The sequence below is a fragment of the Petaurus breviceps genome, unplaced genomic scaffold (assembly GCF_028583685.1).
Source record: "Petaurus breviceps papuanus isolate PSGF00001 unplaced genomic scaffold, PetGlider_PUasm1.0 175, whole genome shotgun sequence".
NCBI classification, from domain to species: domain Eukaryota; kingdom Metazoa; phylum Chordata; class Mammalia; order Diprotodontia; family Petauridae; genus Petaurus; species Petaurus breviceps.
In genome coordinates, this window is record NW_027185764.1 from 10,775,522 (window position 1) to 10,802,508 (window position 26,987).

A 26,987-nucleotide genomic window follows, 5' to 3' on the forward strand; every position below is an offset into this window, starting at 1 on the left:
TTTCAACCTCTATTTTGCCCTCTGGTTCTAAAACATCAGGGCAGTTTTCTTTGAGAACTTCCTGGAGGATGATTTCTAGGTTCTTACTTTGATTATGGCTTTTAGGTAGTCCAATAATTTTAAAATTACCTCTTCTAGATCTATTTTCCAGGTCAGTGGTTTTTCCCATGAGATATTTCACATTGCCTTCTATTCTTTCATTTGTTTGGATCTGTTTAACAGCATCTTGATTTTTCATAAAGCTTTGTGCTCCAATTCTAATTTTGAAGCAATGATTCTTCTCACTGAGGTTTTGAGATTCTTTTTCCATCTGGCAAATTTGGCTTTTTAAGGCATTCCTATCCTCATTGAGTATGATGAGGTGAATGGTCAACTATGTCGAAGGCTGCAAAAGAGGTCAAGTTGAATTGATTAAAGGGGTCATCCTTTGAAACACTTCTTAAAGAGACCTATTCTCTAAATGGGTGTTGTCTCACTCAAAGTGAGAACTTGGCAAGACCTTAGCTTAAAAACACCCAGGTCTCCTACTGCATGCTGGGCTATCTCCAATCATTCTGATCTATATCTGGTCACTGGATCCAGATGGCTCTGGAGGAGAAAGTGAGACTGGTAACTTTACACAGCCTTCCCTCTCAAATCCAATTCAATACAAGTCATGTCATCTTCTCCCTGATGACATGGTCCTCTTTGAAAAAAGTTTGTGACAAAATCACAGTCATGTTACTTAAACTTTGATCCAGTTTCACTGGTCACTTGTCTGTTCTAAGAGCAAGACACTGCACCTTAACTCCAAGTATCTTCTATGGCTGTCCTTGACTGGAATGCACACTCTGCTCTGCTATGACTTCTGATCCAACTGGCTTCCTTTAAGTTCTAAGAAAATTTCACCTTCTACAGGAAAACTTTCTTCAACCCCTCTTAATTTCAGTGCCTTCTCTCTGTTAATTATTTCTTATCCATTCTGTATATAGCTTGCATTTTACAGATTTATTTCATATTGACTCTCTCATTAAATTTTAAGCTCCTTGAAGGCAAGGAATATCTTTTACCCCTTTACATATCCCTGCCAATTAGTACATTGCAGCACATAGCAGGCACTAAGTAAATAAGGAGTCAGATTCATTGCTTTTCTGAAAAGTATTAGATCTTTTTTCCCCCACTTATTATTTTTTCTCCTGTAATTTTGAAAAACCAGGTTCAGGAAGGAAAAAAAAGAGCACATGAATCCCTATGTATACCTGCCTTTTGGTGCTGGTCCCTGAAACTGCATTGGGATGAGATTTGCACTTATAAATATGAAAGTAGCAGCTTGTCGACTCCTGCAGGAATTTTCCTTCAGAACTTGTGAGGAGACACAGGTGAGGAGTCACATTTTTTGTTTCAATACCTAGAGTGGTATTTTATTGAGATGAATTTATTTTCATGGTAGAGAAATGTCATATGCTACATGGACAAATTGAATTCAACACAATTTGTCTATTTATTGCTAGCAGGTTATTAAAAAGTTAAACCATTTTTAATATGGAAATAGACAGGAGGCCAAGAGAGAAATAATTAACATGTTGTTGGCAACATAATTAAATTTCATATAACTATAATAAAAATAACTTTAATACCAAATTCTTGGTTGCAAACAATATAATTTTTGATGACCAATATATATCAGCTCCTTTTTAATTCCTTTGTTTTATGAGAAAAATATGCAATGTTAAAGATGATGGTAGTGAATGAAATCTCTTAATTTTTAGCAAGATTCTTAATTCTGTCTTCCAAGAGACTATTATTAATATACTCTGAGTATATAGTTACTGTATATTTTATATTTTGTGACAGTCTCTGGGTCAAACGTACTCAGGTCTCTATTATGATGATCATATCAATCTAAGTCCTTTGAATTATATTCTTTTTAGTTTATCTTCATTTGTATAATATTCATTTCCTTAAGATATTATTAACATTTTTAACTTCTTCTCTTTCTCTCTCTAGTTGGGTACTGGTTGGTTTTTGAAATCTAATTGTTTTCCTTAATTGTGGCAGGTTCCTCTGAAGCTGACCAACAGGCTACTCCTTTCACCATCTGTACCCATTGTCCTGCAGGTTGTACCAAGGACCAAGAAGGCAAACCAACACTAGAGATTCTCCTTTTCATTCTAGAAATCCCTGCTTAAATTTACCTTATTACCCAGACAAAGAAAAAGAAATGAGTTTTTTTTTTAACCACAAGAGAGGATTACTTAGATTTTTCAGATAATCTTTTGGAGATCTCCATGTTTGAAGACTATGGTATAATATTAAGTGGTGACAAGAATCACATACACTGATTCAACAGATATGTTCCAAAAAAATGACCCACAAACTATTATCATATTACTGGATGAATAGAGAGAAAACCATGCATTGAGTGTCTATGCATTATTTTTTGAACAATAGTCCTTGACAATCACAATAGGAGTGAACATAGTAAAATTGTGGTGATCATTTTACTTATATTTAACATTCTGTATTTGATTTAAGTGTGCAATATTTTACTTTAGATTTTTTTTCCCTTTGGTTCTGTATCTTCTTTCATAACATGAATGCTATGGAAATGTACTTTGCCTGATTCAGCATGAATAACCTATATCAAATTGCTTCCTGTCTTTGGGAGAAGTGAAGTGAGAAAGAGTCAAAGAAATATGGAACTCACAATTAAAAAGAATAATGTTAAAATTGCCTTTACATGTAACTGGGAGAAAAAATATTTCTTTAATATTCTGCATTGAAGTACTCTGCTGCTACAAACCACAAATACATTTCCGCAAACCTCTTGTTTGATGTCTAGTATCCCTTAAAGTCCTATCATTATCATTTAGCTGGAAGGGCAGAGTGTGGCTTTTATTATCTTAATCTGGTTTTGGCCAATTAGTTGATCAATATGTTTATACAGATGTCCAGTTTGACCATTCATACCATGGTAAGTGGACAAAATGCTCAGTTAGTTTTTTTGAGTGTAAACACTGACAAAATCCTTTGACATACTTGGATCAAGTTCAGTCTTATGGATTCCTTAAAAGCCACCCTCTTTTGGTTGTGTCCCCATTGAGGATTTCACCCAAATGTGTCAGCATTTGTCCCCTTTCTTATTCTCAATGCAAATGCTAGAAGGACAAGCAGTTTCCCTATGAATATTTACCCTAACAATTTACAAAACACAGAGTAGCCTTTCTATCAGGTGACAATACCTATAAAAGAAAACATTTATACCTAAGCTTCTAAACAGTAAAAACAACTCTCCTTACATATCTGGTTGGTCTCTATTGCACCCAAGAATATCATGCAGTTGAGGCACAATCAAAACAGGAAAACATTTGCAGCCATTATAAAGTCAACCCCTTTCAAAGTTTGCTTCTCTTTACACAGTCCTTCTATCCAAGGCATATTCAATGGAATTATGTTATTTTAAATCTCTCTTCATTCCTCACCTCACAAATAAAATTTAAATCCTTTGCTTATGTTTTTGGCCTTTAAAAATTTTTAATTAATTAATTTACTTTTAGTTTACAACATTCAGTTCCAGAGGTGTGGAGTCAAGATAGTGGAGTAGAAAGAAACAGGAATTCTCCAGGGCTCCTGCTTCCACCTCCCCTAATTCATGTAAAAGGGGACTGTGAACAAACTTTGGGGCTACAAAATCCACAAAATGACACAGAGTAGCTAACCTCCTGCTGAGGACAGCCCACGAGGCCAGCAGGAATCCACCAGCACAGTGCTCTGGGAGCCATGCCCAGCCCCAATAAAGGCCAAGGTTTTAGCCTCAGGGTGAGCCCAACCAACCACCGGCTGGAGGGATTTCAGATCACCAGCAGCTGTGGCAATTTCCAGAATTATCAACACATAGATGCTAAGGACAAAGTGAGAGGTCAGTGCAGTGTGGATTTGGGATCCAGTAGTTGGGAGTGTGGTTGACCTTTGCCCCTGGGGCAAGAAGCCACTGAGGCGCCATGGCTGTGCAGCTGCTGCCACATGACAGCTTCAGCTCCTGGCCTGCAGAGTGTAGGGGGACCAAGAAAAAAGTCTGAGGGGTAATTGCTCTTCCTTTAACCTGCTTGGATCTGGATTTTGGTCTAGGATGGAGGTCCTGTGGTGTGTGACCAGCTTGCCAGAGCATGTGAAGGCTTCAGAGAAGGCACCCATAATACTTTTAGCAGCTGAGAAAACCCCAGCATTTGGGATGAAGCTTCCCCTGTCTGGTGGCAGAGGTCTACTGTGGCAAAAAGACATGAGTAGGCAAAGGAAGCAAAATAAACAGGGCAACCCAACTTTACACTCCTATTTTGGTGACAAAAAGGACCGAAGCATGGAAGAAGAGGAAGACAGTGAAGTCAGAAGTCCTGCACAAAAAGCTTCAAAGAAAAATACTAGCTGGTTACAGGCCATAGAGGACCTTAAGAAGCAAATAAGAGAAGTGAAGGAAAAATTGGGAAAAGAAATGAGAATAATGCAAGAAAATTATGAAATGAGAGTCAACAGCCTGAGTGAGGAAAATAACACCTTAAAAAATAGACTAACTCAAATGGCAAAAGAAGCTCAAAAAAGCAATGAGGAGAAGAATGCCTTAAAAAGGCAAATTTGTCAGATAGAAAAAGAATCTCAAAAGCTCACTGAGGAGAATCATTCCTTCAGAATTAGATTGGAGCAAATGGAAGCTAGTGGCTTTGTGAGAAATCAAGACGCTGTTCAACAGATCCAAACAAATGATAAAATAGAAGGCAATGAGAAATATCTCACTGGAAAAACCACTCACCTGGAAAATCAATCCAGGAGAGATAATTTAAAAATTATTGGACCACCTGAAAGCCACAATCAAAGAGAGAACCTAGAAATCATCCTCCAAGAAATTCTCAAGGAAAACTGCCCTGATGTTTTAGAACCACAGAGCAAAATAGAGGTTGAAAGAATCCACCGATCACCTCCTGAAAAAGATCCCCAAAACAAAACTCCTAGGAATATTATAGCCAGGTTCCAAAATTCCCAGATCAAGGAGAGACTATTACAAGCAGCCAGGAATAAACAATTTGAATATTGTGGAAACACAATCAGGGTAACACAGGATCTGGCAGCTTCTACACTGAGGGAATGAAGGACTTGGAATATGATATTATGGAGGACAAAGGAGCTGGAATTAAAACCCAGAATCACCTGCCCAGCAAAACTGAGTATCATGTTTCAGGGGAGAATGTGGTCATTGAGTGGAATAGGGGACTTTCAAGTATTCTTGATGAAAAAACCAGAGTTGAATAGAAAATTTGACATTCAGACACAAGAATCAAGAGAAGCATGAGAAAGTAAACAGGGAAAAAGAAATCATAAAGAACTTATCAAATTTGAACTATTTACATTCCTACATGGAAAAAACAATAATTGTAACTGATAAAACTTTTCTCAGTATAAAAATAATTGAAGGGAATAGAAACATATATATATATACATACATATGTATATATATGTCTATGTAGGAGGATATATGGACATATGAATGCATATGTGAATGTGTGTATATATGATTACAGGTATACATAGATAGAGGGCACAGGACCAATTTAATAGGAAGGGATGATACTGAAAAGGTGAAATTAAGAGGTGAGAAAGGAATATAATGAGAGGAGATGGGGAGAGACAGAATGGGGTAAACTATCTCTTCTAGAAGAGGAAAAATGGTTACAATGGAGGGGAAGAACAGGAAAATAAAAAGGAATGGTTCAACCTTATTCTCATTGAATTTGGCTCAGGAAGACGGAATGACATATACACTAAATAGGGTATCTCACCCTACAGGAGAGTAGGGGGAAAGGGGATGAGAGGGGGAATGATGGAAGGGAAGGCAGGCTGGGGGGGAGGGAAGTTGGGAGCACTCACTTTTGTAAAGGGACAAGATCAAAGTAGAGAATAGAACAAGTCGGAGCTGGGATAGGAGGGAGGGAAATATAGTACATCTTTTACAATATATTTAGTATGTTAATGTTTTGCTTAGCTACACATGTACAACCTATACTGAATTGCTTATGTTCCCAGTAAGGGTGGGTGACAAGGGATGAAAGGAATAAATCTGGAATTCAAAGTTAATGTTTAAAATATATATATATGTATATATATACATATATACACTATTATTAATACTATTTTACATGTAATTGGGAAATAATATATAAAGCACTGGGGCATAGATACCCACCATGTCCTCCTGGAAAAGTCAAAGGGGATATGGGAGAAGATATTGGAGAGAGCACATTGCTGGAAGGGATATCCTGTGGGACTATTTTGGGTTGGTGGGTAGGGGAAAAATGGGGAGAAAATTTGTAACTCACAATCTGGTGGAAATGAATGATGTGAACCAGAAGTTAATAAAGCATTTGAAAAACAAACATCAAAAAACATTTAGTTCCACAATCCCTTGAGTTTCAAATTTTCTCCTCCTCTCTCTCTTACCCCATTTCCTCCCATGGTGACATGCAATTTGATATAGTTTCTACAAATACCTTCACATTAAACATTAGTCAAGTTGTGAAGAAAAATTATAACCAATGTGTCCTTTGCTTATTTAATACGAGAATCTTGAATGTTTGAAAGAAAGCCAATGGTGGAATATCAAAAAGTGCTGGTAGAAAGACTAGGTGTTCTTCCAGCTGGAACATTGTAAGGTTTTTGATTCTTTTTTTTTATCATCACCAATCCGTAAGCAGTTTTTGTCTTATAATATTTCTTGTACTTATTTAATCATTGCAATTCTATTTTAATACTCTATTGTAGACCTACATTATCTCATTGCTGCATACCTGAAGTACTGGAGTAGGTTTGCAACTGGTGTCCCACCCTTCTTGCCAGCTTATTATTGCTAAAATGTTACTTGCAAAATACCTTTCTCTTATTGAAATTTTTCATTTTTTCCCATTGTTTATAGGGTTAAATGAAAACTCTTGGTAATTCATGTAAGCATCAATCACTGAAAATGATCACAATCATATTTTTTTCTAAAGAGAATTTTAAAGTGTTGTTTTGAAAATTAACAAGTGAGACACAGGAATAAATTTAATGTGAATTTATTCAATTGTATGGTGGTCCAGAGTGTAGATCCAAGTTGGACAGCAGCCAGAAGGGGCAGAGCCAATGTATTTAAATACAAAAACCACGAAGTAATGGTCTGATCTATGCAAAAAGCAGAAACTTACAGAAGCAGGGAAAAGCAATTGGTTAATACTCAGCTTAGGATGTTATGTGGAATGTGGTTAAGTTTCAGTTTCCTAGAACAGGGTGGGTGATTATGCCTTGGACAGTTTCCCAGAAATATGCCTTGGATGGTTATCCTCAGCATGCATGGGCTTCTCTGTTGTGGGATTTTACTTCCGTGAAGAAGGGAGCACAAAATGGTGGGGACTGAGACAAGATGGAGGGTGACTTGGGGTTGGGTACAACAAAAGGGGTGTAAAGGTGAAACCATATTAGGTAGTTTAGTTTTATAGTGGATAGGGTACTTGGCTTGGAATCAGAAAGACTCTTCTGCATGAGTTCAAATCTATCTTGAGACACTTTGTAGCTATGTGACCCTGGGCAAATCACTTAATGCTATTTGCCTCAGTTCCTAATCTGTAAAATAAGCTGGAAGGAAATGGCAAACTGTTCCAGTTCCCCCACTCAAAAAAAAATCCAAGGAGTAAGTAACACAGAGTTGGACACAACTGTAAGTTAACAACAATAAAAAGGGAAAAGAAATATTGATGTCAAATATATGGATCCATGTTTTATAATCATTGGTAAGCTATTTTAACATTCTTGCCTCAAATTTATTTTATATGAAATGTTGAGTATACTTGTTTTAGCATAACTTTTAAGATTATTATAAGAAAATTACCTTTTAAGCTTTAAAGTGCTAAATAAACATGAGCAGTGATGATGATCACAATAAAATATTCTCCATGTTCAAGAAGAACTGAGTAAAAAAAGACTGCTATATAACCAATCCCTTGGAATCCCCTTATTTGTTTCTACATTGACTACAAACTCACAGTTCTCCCCACTGGGAATAATACCCTATGATTTCTTTAACAAATGATGACATTTTTCTAGTTTTACCTTAAGTCCTTTATTCACCAAAGCCCCAGTGATCTTGAGCTTCTATAGCACTCATTTGATCTTCCATTCATGTGCACTGCAGTGCTTTTTGTTTATGATTTTTAACTTATAACTATTATTTCCACAAGAAGACTATGAACTCCTCAAAACAAAAGACCATGTATTATTCTTCATTTAAATCCCCTACTCCATAGCTTAGGATCATATTCTTAGTGGGCTTTCAAAAATTATCACCACTACAAATGCACTACTACAATTTAAAACAGAACCAAAGTACATAAAAATAAAATAAATGCCCTGATAATGATCATGACAGGGTACAGGATCTGGGAATCCCTTTAAACTCTTCTTGAATCTTCCCACTTGATCTGGCATTTGCCTGAGGTTATAAACCTTTCCTTTTAGGTATGTCCAATTACCCTTAACCTAGTTTAACCCTTCATTTTTTTTTCTTATCTCCAGATAGCTATCTATCTACTTATTTCTTTCTACTGTTTTCTCTTTTGGCTATTTCCCTTGACCTTATCAAAACCCTATTCTCTTGGTTCTTGGGAGTTGAACTGTAGTCAACCCAGTCCACAGTCCACTTCCATCAAGATCCTCCCTAGGACTCCTCTTCTAGTCACACCAGCCTACTTGACCAGCCCTAGATCCTTCCCTCAGTCCTCCTGTATATAAGATCCATCTTGTTTTCATGAAGGCACTCAGATTCCTGAAGAGTCTAGCCAATGCTGAGATTTCTTTAGAGTCTGGTCAATATGGTGAATTTTTAATAAACTGCATTTTCCTTTGGCTGAAAGAAGGCTTGGGTTCAATTCATTTAGGCAAGATCCTTGTGTTGCTATTTCAGGTTCTAAACCTCAACAGTGGGACACTGGTTCTAACATCGTACAAGGAGGACAGATAGCATCTTTCATTGGTTCTCAATTAATTAAACTATCTTAAGATTGGTGAATGTGTAGAATAGTAATTCACTGACAGGAATTTCACTTCATTAGAGAAAGGAAAGGCAATTGATAGAGTAAAGGTGGAGATGTGGCATTAAAAAGACAATCAGAAGTAAAAATATTAACAATTAGTGGCAAAGAATTAGAAATTGAAGGAAAGAACATCAACTGGTGAATGTCTGAACAAGTTGTGAAATATTAATATAATAGAATACTATTCTGTCATAAAAAATGGTTAGTGGGCAGGTGTCAGAAAAACCTGCAAAGATTTACATAAACAGTTTCTGGGTGAAGTGAGCAGAACCAGGAGAAAACTGTTCACATTAACGGTAATATGGTGCAATAATCAACTATGAGTGACTTAGCTCTTCTCAGCAATGCAATGATCCAAGACAATTCCAAAAGGCTCATAATGGAAAATGCTATCCACATCCAAAGATAGAACTATGGAGTCTGAATGCATATTGAATCATACTCTTTTTTCTTAAGTTTTTGTGTGTGTGTGTGTGAATTTTCCCTTTTGTTCTGTTTCTTCTTTCAAAACAAGACTAATGAGAAAATTATTACCATGATTTCACATGTATAACCTATATCAAGTTACTTGCTTGTCTTGGTGAGGGGGAAGGAAGAAAAATTTGAAATTCAAATCTTATTAAAATGAATGCTAAGTGGGACAGAGTCAAGATGGTGGAGTAAAAGCAGGAACTTGCTTGAGCTCTTCCTCCCAAACCCCTTCAAATACCCATAAAAATGTCTCTAAACAAATTTTAGAGCTACAGAACCCACAAAATGACAGAGTGAAACACATCTACAGCTGAAGACAGTCTGGCAGCCCAACAGGAAGTGTCTATTGCACTGAACTGAAAGCAGAGTATAGTCCTGCATGGGCCCCCTGGCACAGACCTGTCCCAAACAGACATCAAGGGAAAGAATCACTGGCAACTGTGGCAGTTCCCAGACTTCTCAATCCACAAACACAAAAGACAAAGTAAAAGGTCATTGGAAAAACTGTGTTGGACCTCGGAGAGAGAAGAGTGTGACCCAGTTCGAGCCCTGAGATGGTGGAGGTGGTGGGGGGACAGTGGTGGTGGCAGTGGCAGCGGCGGCAACAGCAGCAGTGGCAGCAGAAGCAGCAGTGGTGGTGGTGGCTGCTTCCAGAGCTGTGGGCCCACAGATGGTCGGGGGGGGGGGAATAAAGAAGCTTATCAGAAAACAATTGCTCTTGCTTTGTACTGTTTAGATTTGGGTTGTGGTCTTTGGTGGAGGTCCTCTGATGAGGAGGAGCATTGGATTGGCAGAGCTTGTGGCAGCTGTGGAAAGGGAATCCTCCTACCAATTCTGATGCAGAAAAAAGTGCCTGTGGTCACTCATAGACCAGAGAACAGACAGTGGGAGGAGTAAAAATACTCCTTTGATCATGTTACCTTAGAAGAACTGAAAACTCACAGCCTAGAAATAGCTCTGACAAAAGCTGCACAAAACCCCCAAAATTTAGGACAGGGCACTCTTTACTCTGGAAGCAGAGTTCTACTTTGGAAAAGAGCTCAAAACTCAGGTAATTGGCTAAGAAAATGAAAAAATAGAGGAAAAAAATCAGACTATAGAATATTTCTTTGGTGACAAATTAAAAATAAATCATAGAACCAGAGGACAACAAAGACAGAAGCCTCTAAGAAATATATGAATTTGTCGAGGCCATGGAGTAGCTCAAAAAGGATTTTGAAAATCAACTAGGAGAAGTAGAGGAAAATTGGAAGGAGAAATGAGAATGATGTTAGAAAATAATGAAAAATGAGCCAAAGGCTTGCTAAAACAGAACCCCCCCCCAAATACAGAAGAAAATAACACCTTAAACAGAGATTAACTCAAATGGTTAAAGAGGCCAAAAAAACAATGAGAAGAATTCTTTAAAAAGTAGAATTTGTCAAATGGCAAAGGAGGTCCAAAAACTCACTGAAGAAAATAATTGCTTCAAAATTACAATGAAGTAAAAGGAAGCTAATGACTTCATGAGAAATGAAGATATTACAAAACATATCCCAAAGAATGGGAAAATAATAGAACACAATGTGACACATCTCATCAGAAAAACAACTGACCTGGAAAATAGATCCAGGACACTTAATTTAAAAATTGCTGTACTACTGACAGCCAAGACTGAAAAAGAGCCTAGACATCATCTTTTAAGAAAATATCAAGGAAACTTGCCCTGATATTCTAGAACCAGTGGACAAAATAGCAATTGAAAGAAATGCCAATCTCCTCTTTTAAAAGATTCCCAAAAGAAAACTTCTAGGAATGTTACAACCAAATTCCAGAGTCCCCAAGTCAAGGAGAAAATATTACAAGCAGTCATGAAAAATCTATTTGTGTATTGTGGAAACAATCAGGATATCACAAGATTTATCAACTCCTTCATTTAGGGATGGAATATGATATTCTGGAGGTCAAAGTAGCTAGCATTAAAACCACGAATCACCTACCTAGCAAAATTGAGTATAGTATTTCAGTGGAAAATATGGATACTCAATGAAATAGAATACTCTCAAGCATTCTTGATATACATAAGTACACATATACATACATGTGTATGTTTATGTGTGTGTTTATTTATGAACAGAGGGCACAGGGTGAGTTGAATATGAAGGGATGATATCTATAAAGTAAAATTAAGTGGTGAGAGAGGAATATATTGGGAGAAGGAGGAAGAGAGAGTTAGAATGCATTAATTATCTCACAAAAAAAGAGGCAAGAGAAAGCAGTTACAACGGATGAGAAGAACAGGGAGGTGAAAGGGAATGAGTCAACCTTACTCTCATTGGATTTGGCTTAAGGAGGGAATAGCATATATACTCAATTGGGTATCTTTACCCTACAGGAAAATAGGGGAGAAAGGGATAAAAGGGGCAGATGATAGAAGAGAGGGCAGATTGGGAGAGAGGATAGTCAGAAGCAAAATTTTTTGAATAGGAATCTGGTCAAAGGAAAAAATAGAGCAAATGGGAGGTGGCATAGGATAGAGGGAAATATAGTTAGTCTTTCACAGTGTGACTTCTATGGAAATGTTTTGCATAATCACACATGTATAACCTACATTTAGTTGCTTATCTTCTCAATGTGGGGGTTGGAGAGGGGATGAAGAGGGAAGAAAGGAGAGAATCTGGAACTCAAAGTTTTAAAAACAAAAGTTAAAAATGTTAAAAAAATATTTTTATATGCAACTGAGAAATAAGATATTCAGGCAATGGGGTATAGACATCTATCTTGCCCTACAAGAAAGTGAGGGGGAAGTAGATAAGATGGGAAGGAAGGTAGGAGTGATTTAGAAGAGAAGGCAGACCTGGGGATGGGGTAATTAGTATGATTTTCTTCTTGGAATGAGAGGTAGGGGAGAGATAGAGAGAAAATTTGGAACTCAAAATATTGTTGAAATGAATCTTGAAGACTAAAAATAAATAAATATATTCTGAAAAAAATATAACAACATAGAAAATAAATAAATGATTAAAAAAACAATTAGCAATTAAAAAACAAGCAGATTTTATTTAAAAAAATACTGAGAACCCAAAGGTTGTACCAATAGATAAAGAAAAAGCTTTTGACTACATGTAAAACTCATTTCTTGCAGAAAACCACCACCCTAATATAACTTTGTGTTGAAAGATCATTTTTTCATATTTTAACATCCTTATATATTTAACTAAGTTAGTTAACTACCTAACTGAGCTAACATTATTTGCTGGAGAGAAATAAAACTTACCTAAAATTCAACTATTAAAGCAACAATGCTTATTATTACTTCATTTAATATTGAAATTTCTATCAATGTGCATTAGAAAAGGTGAACAAAATTAGAGGTAGATCATGATGTTATTATGACATTATTCTCATTTTCTGACTGCGTAGTGGCTCACGTAGACTATCTCAGAACATCAACCAGGACACTAATTGAGATATTAACTACATTAAAGCAATACTTTACAAAATAAATCCACAAAATCAATATCATTTTTGTTCTATCATTATAAAAACCCAGAGGAAATTAGGGAAAGAAAAGGCACTCAAAATCTTTCCAAAATGCAAAAAAAAAAAAATCTCAAAGTCTACAAAAACACAATCTAGGCTATATGAAGTGAGACAAAGTAAAATAAGCCAAGAAAATTATATATATGCTAATCAAAACATTAGCATATATATATGCTAATCAAAACAACAAAAATGAAAGAACAATGACACCAAAAAATCAAAAGTAAATATGGCAAAAGCAAAAAGATCAAATGAGACTTGTGTGAAGACATTTGGAGGATGATCCCAAGTTACCTCTTAGTAGAGGTGTGAAGTTCACAAGTGTTACACATTGCACATGTTATTGGACTGTTTCAATGTATGGATCAATTTAGTGAAAAATACAATTTTACTCTAAAATATCCTATATATCATATGGCATGGCTTTGGGGGAGTGGTAGGTGTAGGAATAGTTGGAATCCTGTGGTGATTTAAGAAACAAGAAACATCAATACAATTATAAAAAAAATCCAAAAATAACTAAATTCAAAAATAAAAATACTGAAAATCAAGAACAAGATTAACAGATTTGAAAGTTAAATATTGAAAAAAAGTAAAACTAATGGTTTTTAAGCAGTAAGCAAAAGATATAAAAGCATATTTTAAAAAAGAAAGAAAACCTGATTACCTGTATCAAAAATGATAAAGGTGACCACAACCAATGAAGAAAAACAACCCTTACTGTACCTAATTTCAGACATATATGCCAAAAAAATGATAATCTAAATGAAACAGAAGAATATATTTAAAATATGATCTTCCTAATTAAAAGAACAGGAAGCTGATTACTTAAAGAAATCATCTTAGAAAAAGAAATTGAACAAGTCTTAAATGAAGAAAGTTTTATAATTGTTTTAAGATTTAATAACTATTTTAGAGACTAAGGAATAACTAAAATTCCATCATTTCACTTTTTGATAGCTACATATTGTTACCAGATTGTTTAAATAAATATAGAAGCTGTTTAAAATACACAACCATTCCTGTTAAAAATGTTAGAAGTCATAAGCATGAATAGATTTTTTATTAAAAATATAACCAATATGTACCTAAAATTAAAAGCAAGCATTGTCTGTCATGGACAACAGCTAGAAATCTTTTTAATCAGATCAGGAGAGAAGCAAGAATGTCCTTTACTACCATTTTCAGTCAATATTATACTGGATTTGCTAGCTGTAGCAATAAAAGAAGGGAGAGAAATTAAAACAATAAGTGTAGTCAAAGAGGAAGCAAGTTATTGCTTTTTGCCTAAGACATGATGGTTTACTTACAGAATTCCAGATAGTAAACTAAAAATTAATCAAAACTGTTAACAACATAGGTGTATATTAGATACACAATATACAATAGCAAATGATGACAATAACCTGATGAATTATAAACTGAAAGATTCCAGTTGTTGTGACAATATCTCAATGTTTGATCAAACTTGGGAAAACTGGAAAGTAGTCTGGAAGACATTAGACATGGACCAAAACTTCCTACTATGTGGCAAGATAAGGTTGAAGTGAGTACACAGTCTTGATATAAATGGTAATATTTTAAGGAAATTATTGGAGCATGGAAAATTACCTGTCTGATTTTGAGTAGGGGAAGAGTCCATGGCCAAAGAAGAGATAGACTGTTTCACTGGAGGAAAAATGAATAATTTTGAATATATAAAATTTAAAAATACTATTGTGCTGTAAGAAATGATAAGGGAAATATTTTCAGAAAAAAATGAGAACATGTATAAGAATAGATGTGAAATAAAGTGTGTAGAAACAGGAGAACAGTTTACACAATAATAGCATTAAAACAAACATAATCAGAAGAAATGACTAAACAAATAAAAAATACTACCCTGAAAAAAAACCAAACAAACATAATCAGCTGCGAAAGACTTAATAACTTGAATCAAGCCAACAAGTGAATCATGAAAAAAAAATGGAAACAAAAGGAACTGAGTCAGAATTAAAATGCTATTACAAGAAAACCATGTTTATAAGACAAAACAAAACAACTTGGTATTGGATAACAGAAGTTTTTAGTGAAAAAATAGGGATACAACATGGAGAAACAAATGAGAATAGTAACTAATTTTTGAAAAAAAATGAAGAACCCAGATTTTGGAGCATGAATTCAGTGTTTGTTCAGCAAAAACTGTTGGAAAATAGTCTAGCAGAGAGCAGGGATATACCAATATCTCATAATATATCAGAATAAGGTCAAAATGAATACATAATTAAGTTTTAAAGTGCAATGTCACATGCAAATTGCATGAGTATGGATAAATTCTTTGTCAGATGTAGGGATAGGGGAAGAGTTAATGACTAAATAAGAGATAGAAAGGTTCACAGATGGTAAAATGAACAATTTTGGTTATATAAACTTAAAAAGATTTTGTATAAGTAAAACTAATGCAGTTAAGATTTGAAGAAAGGAACTGGGGAAAATGTTTGCAGGAAATTTCTCTGACAAAGCTCTCATATCTAAGACATGTAGGGAACTTAGCTAAATTTATAAGAACAGAATCATTTGTAAATTGATAAAGGGTCAAAGGTTGTGAATAAGCAGTCTTCAGAGAAATAAATTCATTCTATAAGGAATCATATAAAAATGTTGTAAGTTACTAATAATTAGGGAAATGCAAATTAAAACAACTCTAAGGCACCATTTTACACCGATCAGAGAGACTATGCTGAGAAAGTGGGAGTGACAAACACTGGAGGGGTCTTGGGGAAAACAAATATATTGATGGCTTATTGTTGGAGCAGTGATTTCTTCTAACCATTCTCTAAAATGATTTGGAAGTATAAATAAAAAACTGTTACTCTCACCATACACTTAGAATCCTTCAGTACTGGTGCTAGGTATATAATCCAAAGAAATTAGAGAATGAAGAAGATGACCCATGTGTACAGAAGTTCTGTTTGTGATAGCAAATAATTGGAAGCTGAGGGGGTAAGCATCAATTGGGGAATGGTTGAACAATTTCTGATACATCAATATGGTAGAAAAAATACTGTGTTGTGAGAAAAGATGAAGGGGATATTTTCGGAAAAACCTTCTTTTGTAAATTTAAAATTTTTTAAATTAAATTTATTTTTAGTTTTAAACATTAATTTCCACAAGATTTTGAGTTACAAATTTTCTCCCAGTCTTTCACCTACCCCCCCACCCCAAGATAGTGAATCTACTGAGCACCTCTTACCCCAATCTGCTCTTCCCATATCCTACCCCATATCCCCTCTAACTTTCTACTAGGGAAAGATGGATTTCTATACCCCAGTGCCTGCATATCTTATTTCCCAGTTGCATGCAAAAAAAAAAAAATAAAAATTTGTTGTTAAAACTTTGATTTCCAGATACTTTCCCTTCTTCCCTCCTTCACCTCCCCCCTTCTGGGAATATGAACAATTCAATATAGGTTGTACATCTATAGCTAAACAAAATGTTTCCATAGTAGTTATGTTATGAAAGACTAACCACATTTCCCTGCATCCTATCTCGCCCCCACCCATTCCATTCTCTACCTTGACCCTGTCACATTTCAAAAGTATGTGCTTCTAACTAACCTCTCCCGCAACCTGCCCTCCCCTCCATTTCCCTCCCTATTATCCCCTTCTCCCCACTTTCCTGTAGGGCAAGATACCCAAATGAGCATGTATGTTATTCCCTCCTTGAGCCAAATTCAATGAGAGTAAAGTTGACCCATTTCCTTTCAGCTTCCTGCTCTTCCCCTCCATTGCAATAGTTTTCACTTGCCTCTTTTATATGAGATAATTTGCCCTATTCTATCTCTCCTTTTCTCCTTTCATTATATTTCTCTCTCACCTCTTAATTTTATTTTTTAGATACCATCCCTTCTTATTCTATTGATCCTGTGCCCTCTGTCTATGTAAACATGTACACACATATACACACCCTCATATACGCATTTATACACACATACACACCCTACTATATATACATATATATGTATGCTGCATAAATATACTTATATAATCCGTTCAACTATCCTCATACTGAGAAAAGTCTCATGAGTTACAATTTTAGTTTTTCCATGTAGTAATGTAAATAGTTCAACTTTGATAAGTTTCTTTTTATTTCTTTTTCCTGTTTACTTTCTCAGGCTTCTCTTGTTTCTTGTATAAGAAAGTCAAATTTTATGTTTAGCTTTGTTTTTTTTTTCATCAATAATACTTGAAAGTCCTCTATTTCATCGAATGATCATAATATCCACTGAAGCATTATTCTCGGTTTTGCTGGGTAGGTGATTCTTGGTTTTAATATTAGTTCCTTTAACCTCCAGAATATCATATGTCAAGCCCTTCAATCCCTTAATATTAGAAGCTGCTAGATCTTGTGTTATCCTGATTTTGTTTCCACAATACTCAAATTGTTTCTTTCTGGCAGCTTGTAGTATTTTCTCCTTGACCTGGAAGCTCTGGAATTTGGCTATGATATTCCTATGTATTTTATTTTGTGGATCTTTTTCAAGAAGTGATTGATGAATTCTTTCTATTTTTTTCCTCTGGTTCTAGAATTTAAGGCAATTTTCCTTGAAAATTTCTTGAAGGATGATGTCTAGGCTCTTTTTTTTATCATGACTTTCAGGTAGTCCAGTAATTTTTAAATGACCTTTCCTGGATCTATTTTCCAGTTCAGTGGTTTTTCCAGTGAGATATTTCACATTGCCTTCTACTTTTTTTCACTTGTTTGGATCTCTTTTATAGTATTTTGATTTCTCATAAAGTCATTAGCTTCTCTTTACTCCAAACTAATTTTGAAGGAATTATTCTCTTCAGTGAGTTTTTGAAATTCCTTTTCCATCTGGTAAATTTGGCTTATGAAGGCATTCTTCTCCTCATTGGCTTTTTGGGCCTCTTTTACCATTTGAGTTAGCCTATTTTTTAAGGTGTTATTTTCTTCGGTATTTTTTGGGTCTCCTTTAGCAGGTTGTTGACTTGCTTTTCCTGATTTTCTGGCATCATTCTCATTTCTCTTCCCAATCTTTTCTCCCCTCTTCTTACTTGATTTTCAAAATCCTTCTTAAGCTCCTCCATGGCCAGTAACCAGTTCATATGTTTCTTGGAAGATTTTATTATTATTTTTTTTTGCTTTTTGGAGGGCAATTGGGGTTAAGTAACTTGCCCAAGGTTACACGGCTAGTTTTTTTTTTGTGTGGGTGTTAAGTGTCTGAGGCCAGAACTGAACTGGGGTCCTCCTGACTCTGGGGGCTGGAGCTTTACTCACTGCACCACCTAGCCACCCCCTTCTTGGAAGATTTTGATGCAGAAGTTTTGACTTCATTGACTTCTTTTGGTTCCATGTTTTGATCCTTTTTGTCCCCAAAAAAAGGATTCTATGGTCTGATTGAGCTTCCTCAGTTTGCTTATTTTGCCAGTCAATGAGTTGACTTTTGCGCTCTTTGCCACAGGAGAGCTCTATTTCCAGAGTGGAGTGAGCTATGTCCCAAATTGCTTGAGTTTTTGCAAATGTTATTCAGAGGTGTGAGGAGGCCACCCTCCCTAGAGACTCTCCAAGCTCTGGCACACTGCCACACACTGCAGGGCCACCAGCCAAGAATGTGATCCAGATCGAAACAGGTAAAAGTCAAAGAAATTACCCTTTGAATGATCACTTGATTCCCCTACAATCTGCACTCCAGGAGCTCTGGAGGCAGCCATGCGGCAGCAGCTGCAGTTGCAGGGGCTCTGCCATCTCTTGCTCTGGGGGTTGGGACCAGACTGGGCTCTTCCATCACCGAGTTCCAACAGAGTTCCCTACTGACCCTTTACTTTATCTTTGGTGTTTATGGGTTGAGAAGTCTTTAAACCACCAGAGCTGCTAGTGGTTCACTCTCCTGAAGTCTGCGCTGTCCAATGTGGGCCACAGATTGGGGCCCTCCTGAGTCTTGTAGCAGTTGGTTCACGAGAGACTGAGGTAAGCTCTTGGTGTGAAAGACCTTTTTCATCTGCCTGCCAGGTTGGCCTCAGTGGGAGATTTGTTTTTCTCTGTCACTTTGTGGGTTCTATAGCTATAAAATTTGTTTAGAGTCATATTTTACAGTTATTGAAGGTGTTTGGATTGGGAGCTGCCCGGAATTCCTGTTTTTACTCAGCCATCTTGGCTTTGCCCCCTGTGGAGGAAAATCTTGAGAGCTTGAAATTTTCTGACCTCCTCTGCCATCTTCCCTTAATTCTGTCTTGTGAATTTTCCTCTGACATTTAGCAGTGAACACCAGCATAATAGGAATTAAACAAGACCTAAGCACAGAATGTTTATATCCTATTCAGCATATTTAAAAGATAGACTTTGAAACTATTGAGGTTTAGGGTTTTTAGGGGTGCTTGAGGTCCCAAAATACCAACATCCTGGGTTCTTTCAAATGAATTTGACTCAATCCTCTCAGCCAAAGAAAAGCAAAGTTTATTAAAGATTGGCTACCATGGGTAGACTCTTAAGGAGCCTAAGTATCTATGAAGCTTGTATTGACAATCAGTCTTGAATAATCTGACATGGAGTGAGTCTACCTTAGATTATTCTCAGCCTCTTCATGGAGGAAAGATGGATCTTATATACAGAAAGATTGTGGGAGGGATCTAGGGGTGGTGTAGAGGAGAGATTTGGGAAGGGTGTTGAGGAGGAGTCTAAGGAGGATCTTTGATGGAACTGAGGTCTGACTCCAGGAATGGGATTAAAGGTTGGAAATTGCTGAAGGCTACTTGGAAATGACAGACAATGGAAGGTTAGGCTAGTTTAAGGGTAATAGATTTGGGTACAGATATTTTGATAGGACCAAGGGTGGGAAGTAGCTGAACAGTGGAGGGCTAGGCTAGGTTAAGAGTAACAGAAATTTGGGCCTAACTATAATGAAAGGTTTATGGCCTCAGGCAAAGCCTCATGAAGTGGGAATATTCAATGTTCAAGGGGTTCCCCAGAACCTGTATCAAAAACCTGTATCAAAACCATCAGAAACCTTAAAAATAATAAAGACACCAAATAATGAGGTTTACAAGGTTGCAATATCTGAGGTTTGGTCTCTACCTGTTCCCCTGCCAGTACAGATCTTGGGTCTCATCAACTTCTGGGGATTGCAAGAGTAGATATAATTGATTAACTGGTATTTCTTGTACAGAAAAGCTTCTATCTCTGACATGTATTGATGTCATTGACCAGGTTTTTTTTAGTTCTCAACTTTTCCAGGACAGTGCTTATGACAAGAAAGTCAGCCAATTAGAAAAGATTCAGAATCTTAAGGAAGAAAATTCCTCTTTGAAAATCAGAATTGGGCAAGGTGAAGCCAATGAAATTATGAGACGAAAAAAGAAAAAAATATAAAGAGTGAAAAAAATAGAAGAGAATGTGAAACATCTTCCAAGAAGAGCAACCGATCTGGAGAATAGGTCAAGAAGAGAAAACATAAGAATAATTGGATTGACTGGAAGTTGTGATAAAAATGACTCTTGATACAATAATAAAAGAAATAAAGAAAATTATCCTGAAGCATTGGAACAAGAGGCAGAAATAGAAAAAAATCTACTGATCAGCACCTGAAAGAGATCCTATGAGGAAAACTCATACAGACATTATAGTAAAATTCAGAAATCCCCAGCTCAAGGACAAAATATTATGAACAACAAGATAAAACAATTTGCATTTGATGGTACCACAATAAGAATCATGCAAGACCTAGTGTTGGCGACTCTAAAAGATCACAGGTCTTGGAACACCACATATTGAAGAGCAAAAGAACTGGACCTCTGGCTTAAAATATCATACCCACAAAAATTAGGCATAATTTTGAATGGAAATAAATGGACATTTGATCAACTCTCAGACTTTTGGGACTCCATTAAAAAACAAACAAAACAAAACAATCTCAATAGAATATCTGACATATGGGGGCCAAGAGAAGTATAAGGTACATACCAATAACCAATTACCTTTTATGTATAGAAAATGTAAAACCTATGTCAAAGATTGTTACTAGCAATTAGGGAGCTTATAAGAAAAATTGGGGTAGACCTGAGTATGATATGACTTCAAAAAGTAAAACCATTCAAGAACAGTTAAAAATAATTATCTTGTACAAATGAGGTACAAGAGGAAGAACCAATACAGAGGAATTAGATGGGGGAGTTTTTAGTGCTGTAAAGTCACTTTCATTAGGAATGGGTTTAAGAAGAGAAAATACATATACATTTAGAAATGTATAAAAGTCTTCTAAATTTAAAAAAGAAATAAAACTCTTAAGGAGATTGGGAGAGGAGAGAGGATAAAGGAGGGATCTTTAGAGGAGAGGGTGATGCAATAGATCAAAGGGGTGTACAAAATGGAGTTTAGATTTAGGGGAATGGGAGATAAGGGAGGGATTGTTGGAATGGGGGTAGGTCAAGTAATAGGAAGGCAAGGTAGCAGTTAGAAGTAAATTAGAGGAGTTAGGAGAGATAGAAAAAAGAGATATACACAAATATAAAAACAAGATTAAGAATAGCATCTCTTAGGGAAAATCTATATTTATAGATGCATGTATGAGTATATATATATGTATGTATGAATGTCTGTATATGTGTATCTACATCTATATCTATCTCAATACGTATATATAAATATTTTCATGCTCAATTGTAGCCTTGGAGTGGTGAGTAGGGAAGAGAAAGACGTAAAAAAATATAAATAAAAATATAAATAAAAAAGATAAAAAGTATATAGCAGAGAACAAAAGAAAACCTGTCAGGAAGCAAAGGAAAGATGGGTAGTTTTCATTTTCACACACAGTATTTAATATAAAGGCTTTCTTGAAATGATAAGTTATTGTTATATGTTTTGAATCCTCTCATATGTTCTACAGTGCAAATGGCATGTTTTTTTCTTTTCTTATTTTATATTTGTTTAATATTTCAATTTATAATGTATCTTTTTCTTTTATTATATATTTAAGTTTTATTGTTTTTCTAAAAGAAAAAAGTAAAGAAAATTCACAGAACTTCATAAATTTTTCTTTTTTTATTTTTTCTTCAATCTCTGAATCATAAAAATTATTCAGGTAGTAGAAATAGATATTCATATCCCCCTCATGTCCTAGTATTTCCCAAATCCCATGTAATTTATTAGTGGGAATTTGTTGACAATTCTCTACATGGATATACTTAATGATCAGCCTAGAACCAATGAAGCTGTTATTAAATGGGGAGATAGTTTAATATCATAAGTCCAATATCCAGGTTTCTTTCTTAGAGCTATTAGGAAACACTAGAAGGTCAAAGAACTAGGGACATATAAACATTAGATGCCATGGGATCCTTCTGCATTCATGCTAATATCAGTGCAACACTGGTGGCTTAGGGGAATCCTAGCAAACTAGAATGATAATGTGCTCTGGAGTGAAAGACCCTAAATTTAGATCCTTCTCTTGATGCTCATTTACTTATGTGACCTTGGCCAAGGATCTTAAATTGCTGAGCACCAGTAATGAAGGGACTCTGAAGATGAACTCCTAAAACTCTAGATTTATGATTCTATCATCTTTAGTCCCATAATGGGAGTCAGAGCTGCCAATGTGTGCTGCTGTGAGTCATTGCTGGCTGAGGGTAATAATGTACTACAGTATTTATGGAAGAACAGGATATGAGACCTCGGAAGGACCTTGGGGATTAGTTACTACAGTTTCCTCTTTTTCTCCCTCATTTGACAGATAAAGAACTTGGGGATGAGAGAAGAGGAGTAGCCTGACTAAGAATACAAGACAATAAAACACAATTATAATACAAAGTAACACAATATGATATAGTACATTTATGCAGCCCACTACTTTGACTTTATAATCAACAAATAGATGTACCCAACAAGAAAAGATGGGAAACCATAGCCTAGATAAGGAAATAGTATAATTATTAAATATACAGATTATGAATGGTTAATCAACCAAGTCCTTTTAAAAATTATTAAAAACTTTATTTTGAAGTCAAAACTTAATGAGTTAACTCTTTGAAACAAAAGTCATAATCTTACCCCACCCTCCAGACTATATTGTAGTAAAATTAGATGAAGTGATATATAAATAACAAGGAAAGAAAAGTTCTACTCAAGCTTGCTAGACTTTTTTTTTTTTTACCATATTTGAGCCTGTATTCTTTTCTTTGTTTCCTTTTTTTCTTTTCTTTTATGTAGGTGAAGTTAACGTGTAAGGGCATAACCACTTTGGTTTTGTTGATTTAGCTAGATCTTATCTCATAAATGTTCTTATTTATTTCCTTGTATACTTTAACAACAATTAGTGTGGGAAATTCTATTATATTCGATTATGATAATGTACTTTAATTAGTTTAGAAAAATTTGAAATAATATTTGTATCCAATTTTAGCTTTTCAAAACAATCAATATATTTTAATCAGTGTTTTTTTTTTATTTTTTGTCTACTTTAATGCTTTCCTATCTCCTCTTTTAGTATCTCTCAAACTCTTTTCTTCCACCAATCCAAACTTCCAAATCCTCATTCTAGACTGAAAAGTCCATTCATAGAGCTATTGTGTCAGTTTCACTGAATTCAAATTCATGGTACATAACTTTAGCTGTGAACCTAAATGAAACAGCAGATGGATAGATTGTCAGGCCTGAAATCAGGAAGACATGAGTTCACACTTCTCCTCAATCATTTGCTAGGTATGTGACCTTGAGCAAATCATTTAATCCTGTTTGCCTCAGTTTCCTCATCTGTAAAAAGACCTGCAGAAGGAAATGGTCAACCATCCCAGTATATTTGCCAAGAAAACCCTAAATAGGTCACGAATATTTTTGAACATAACCGAAATGCCAAAACAACATTAACCTTGTATTATTTTATTAAATGTTTTCCAATTTCATTTTAATCTGGTAACCAAGATTTTTAAAACTTCTTGAAGATCACCTATTATTTTGAAACTTCTGATCTACTTGGTTATCTATTTTCATAACACTGATGGTTATATTCAACTCCTTTTTCTCCCTCTTACTTCAGATTCCTTCAGTGTCTGGGAATTCTCTATTCCATCTCTGCAACATAATCCCAAATCCCTTTTATATTCCTTTTGCAGCCACTACCAACACTAGTACAAGCTGTTATTACCACTCATCTAGAGTATTATTGTGAACTCCTGAATGATACCTCCTACTCCACTCTCCCTTCTATTTGGTCCATTAAAAAATTATTTTTTTTTAAAACTATTTTTAACATTCATTTAAAATTTTTGTTTTTTAAATACTTTACCTCTCTCCAGTCTACCCCTGGCCCATTGTAGCAGCAAGCACCCCAGCGTTCCCAGGGTAGCTGCTGGCACAGGTTCTTGGAACTGCTTTGTTAAAGGAAAGTAACTCAAAATGGGTTAACAAGCTTACTTTAATCAGTCAGACATATATCGCTTACCTTGTTCAGGGGAAAAAGGTCAGCACTCCAAACTTCAAAGTATACAGGCAGAATTATCAAGACAGAAACAGATCAAGTAGACAGATTTCCAAACTGTCCAACCATTACATCCATACCCAGTCAACATCTGGGTTTTTCAAAGCCGGGCTCTGGACAACGACTTTTCAGAATACAGATCAAATCACAGAACACTTCTCAAAGTGAGCCCCCAAAACAAAGCCTCACATCAGGGCTTATATAGCCTTTTCCTGGCTCAGAGAATGTAACAACCTTATTGACCCACTGGCCAATCAAAAAGTATCTACTGAAAAACAAGCCTCCCACCCCAGGCTCCACGTGCACTTTAGCCTAGGGGCAGGGAAGATCTTTAAAATTTACATTTTCATTACACCCTTTGAGAAGCAAGTGACATGACATAATTATACAAGTGAAATTATACAACACACATATCCAAAATAAGATGTTAAAAAACATGAAAAATAAAATGAAAAACAATAAGCTTCATTAGTTCTCCTTCTGGTAGTGGAAAGCATTTTTTCATAATGGATGGATCCTTTGGACTTTTCTGGGATCATCTGGTCCATTCTAAATACAATTATCAGAATAATCTTTGTTGTGCATAAATGTGTTAACATTTACATGTCTGCACGAAAGTCCACCCTGGCTCCCTATTCCCACCTAAGTAAAATTTAAAACTACTGTGGGATGTTCAAAACTATCCCTCACATGTTACCAACTTATTTTCGCAGGCTTATTTTCTATTAGTCCCCTGTATGAACTTTGTTCTTTAGACAGACTTGATGACCCTGGCTCCCAAAGGCATTGCCACTCTCATGCCACTGTGGCTGCTCAGGCTATTTTATGATATTGAAATGGCATCTTCCTTTCCTTTTCCTACTGAATGCCTGCTCATTATTTATAGGTCAATGCAAATGTCATATCCTCAAAGAAATTATTCTCCCTTCCCATCATAACACTCAACAACAGCAACAACAAATTCTACTCTTGAAGGTTTTCAAAGTACTTTATACATGTTCTCTTACTGATTCTCACAACAACCCTCTAAGGTGGTTGCTATTCTTTTACTCATTTTGCCAATGAAGAAAATTAATCTGAGAAAGGTTACTGAGTTGCATGGGGTCACAGAGTAGAAAGCGTCTGAGGCAAGATCCTAACTTAAGCATGCAGCAAGTATTTCATAAATATTTTCTGAGTTTTATTTTAGATTCTTGGTTCATTTCTTTATCTCAGACTAGAGTAAACATAAGGCATCAGCGAGATCATGGCCAACAATATAGTTTCCACTTGGAACCTTTGTTTCCAACAGTGTAACTTGGTGATTGATGCAATTTGCTCAATTTGGGGGTGTAGGTTTTCTGATGGCAGACAACTTGCGCTGGCCATTACAGACCCAGAGACTTATCAAATCAGTGATGGTAAAAGAGTACTATTCTGTCTTTACCAATCATGTTGAAAGTGGCAGTGGAAGAGTAATTCTGGCAGCAAAGGAGAGAACTTGCTAAGCATGCTAAGGGTCTCACATTTATTTAGGCCATCTTAACAGACAACAGGCAGATGGACACAGGAGACATAGTCTGGGAAATACCCTCAAACTTCCTTTTCTGATCTTGGCTAGGCATTCCAAGTCATGATCCTGGGGAAAATATCCTATAGAGGAGGTTCTGGCTGTCCTCATCTATTATCAAGCAATGATCTCACATGTGACAGGCCAACCAGAATAATTGAACTGGTTGATGCTATGAGGAAGAGACAGTAGGTGATGTGTGCCAGGTAGGTGAAATTGCCAGCACCACCACCACCACTTCTTGTCACACACTGTGGGGGACAGCATAAAACATGTCACTTACGATTTCTGGAAATAGTAATGCTTTTAGCCTAGTACACCCAGTCATCATTCTGGGAAGCAACCTTTGTAGTAATGCAGCCTGGAAACTGGTTCCTTAGGTTCAATTGACACAGCTTTTAAAGACTCAGAAAGGAAAATTCTTTCCACCGAAGAAGAGTCAGATTATAAACTATAACTATTTAAAAAGAATTATTTTTTTATGGTAGAAAGTGTAATAGATCCCAAGTTGTGGTTCCATCACTTAATACCTGAATGGTCACATCTTTTACCCTTTTCTCCTAGAAATTTCCTTTAGCAGGGATTATGAAGAGTTTTATGACATTCGCTAAAGATGACCAAAGAAAACTCAAGGAAATAAAGCAATGGATATTTGTCAGATTCTAGAAAACTGAGTCTTGGGGAGAGTAAAAAAAAAGCTCCAGTGATTTGTTTCCATTTAAAGTCTAATTAATAGACCCACAAGTTTGAACTTCCGATAAGGGAATATTTGGTTTCTTATCTTTTTTGGCTATATAATGGAGGGAACACAGTCTCTGTAGTTAGAGAACCTGGTCTTCATTCTCATCTCTGATGCCAAGTTACCATTGACATGACACGTTACCATTATGACTGC

The 26,987-nt window shown here is 35.8% G+C and overlaps 2 pseudogenes; both read left to right on the forward strand.

Moving 5' to 3' along the window:
* LOC138159037 (cytochrome P450 3A4-like) overlaps positions 1-2,133 on the forward strand; it is a 55,357-nt pseudogene extending 53,224 nt beyond the window's left edge.
* A 7,803-nt stretch (positions 2,134-9,936) lies between these two features.
* Positions 9,937-26,987, forward strand: part of LOC138158995 (cytochrome P450 3A8-like) — a 63,468-nt pseudogene continuing 46,417 nt past the window's right edge.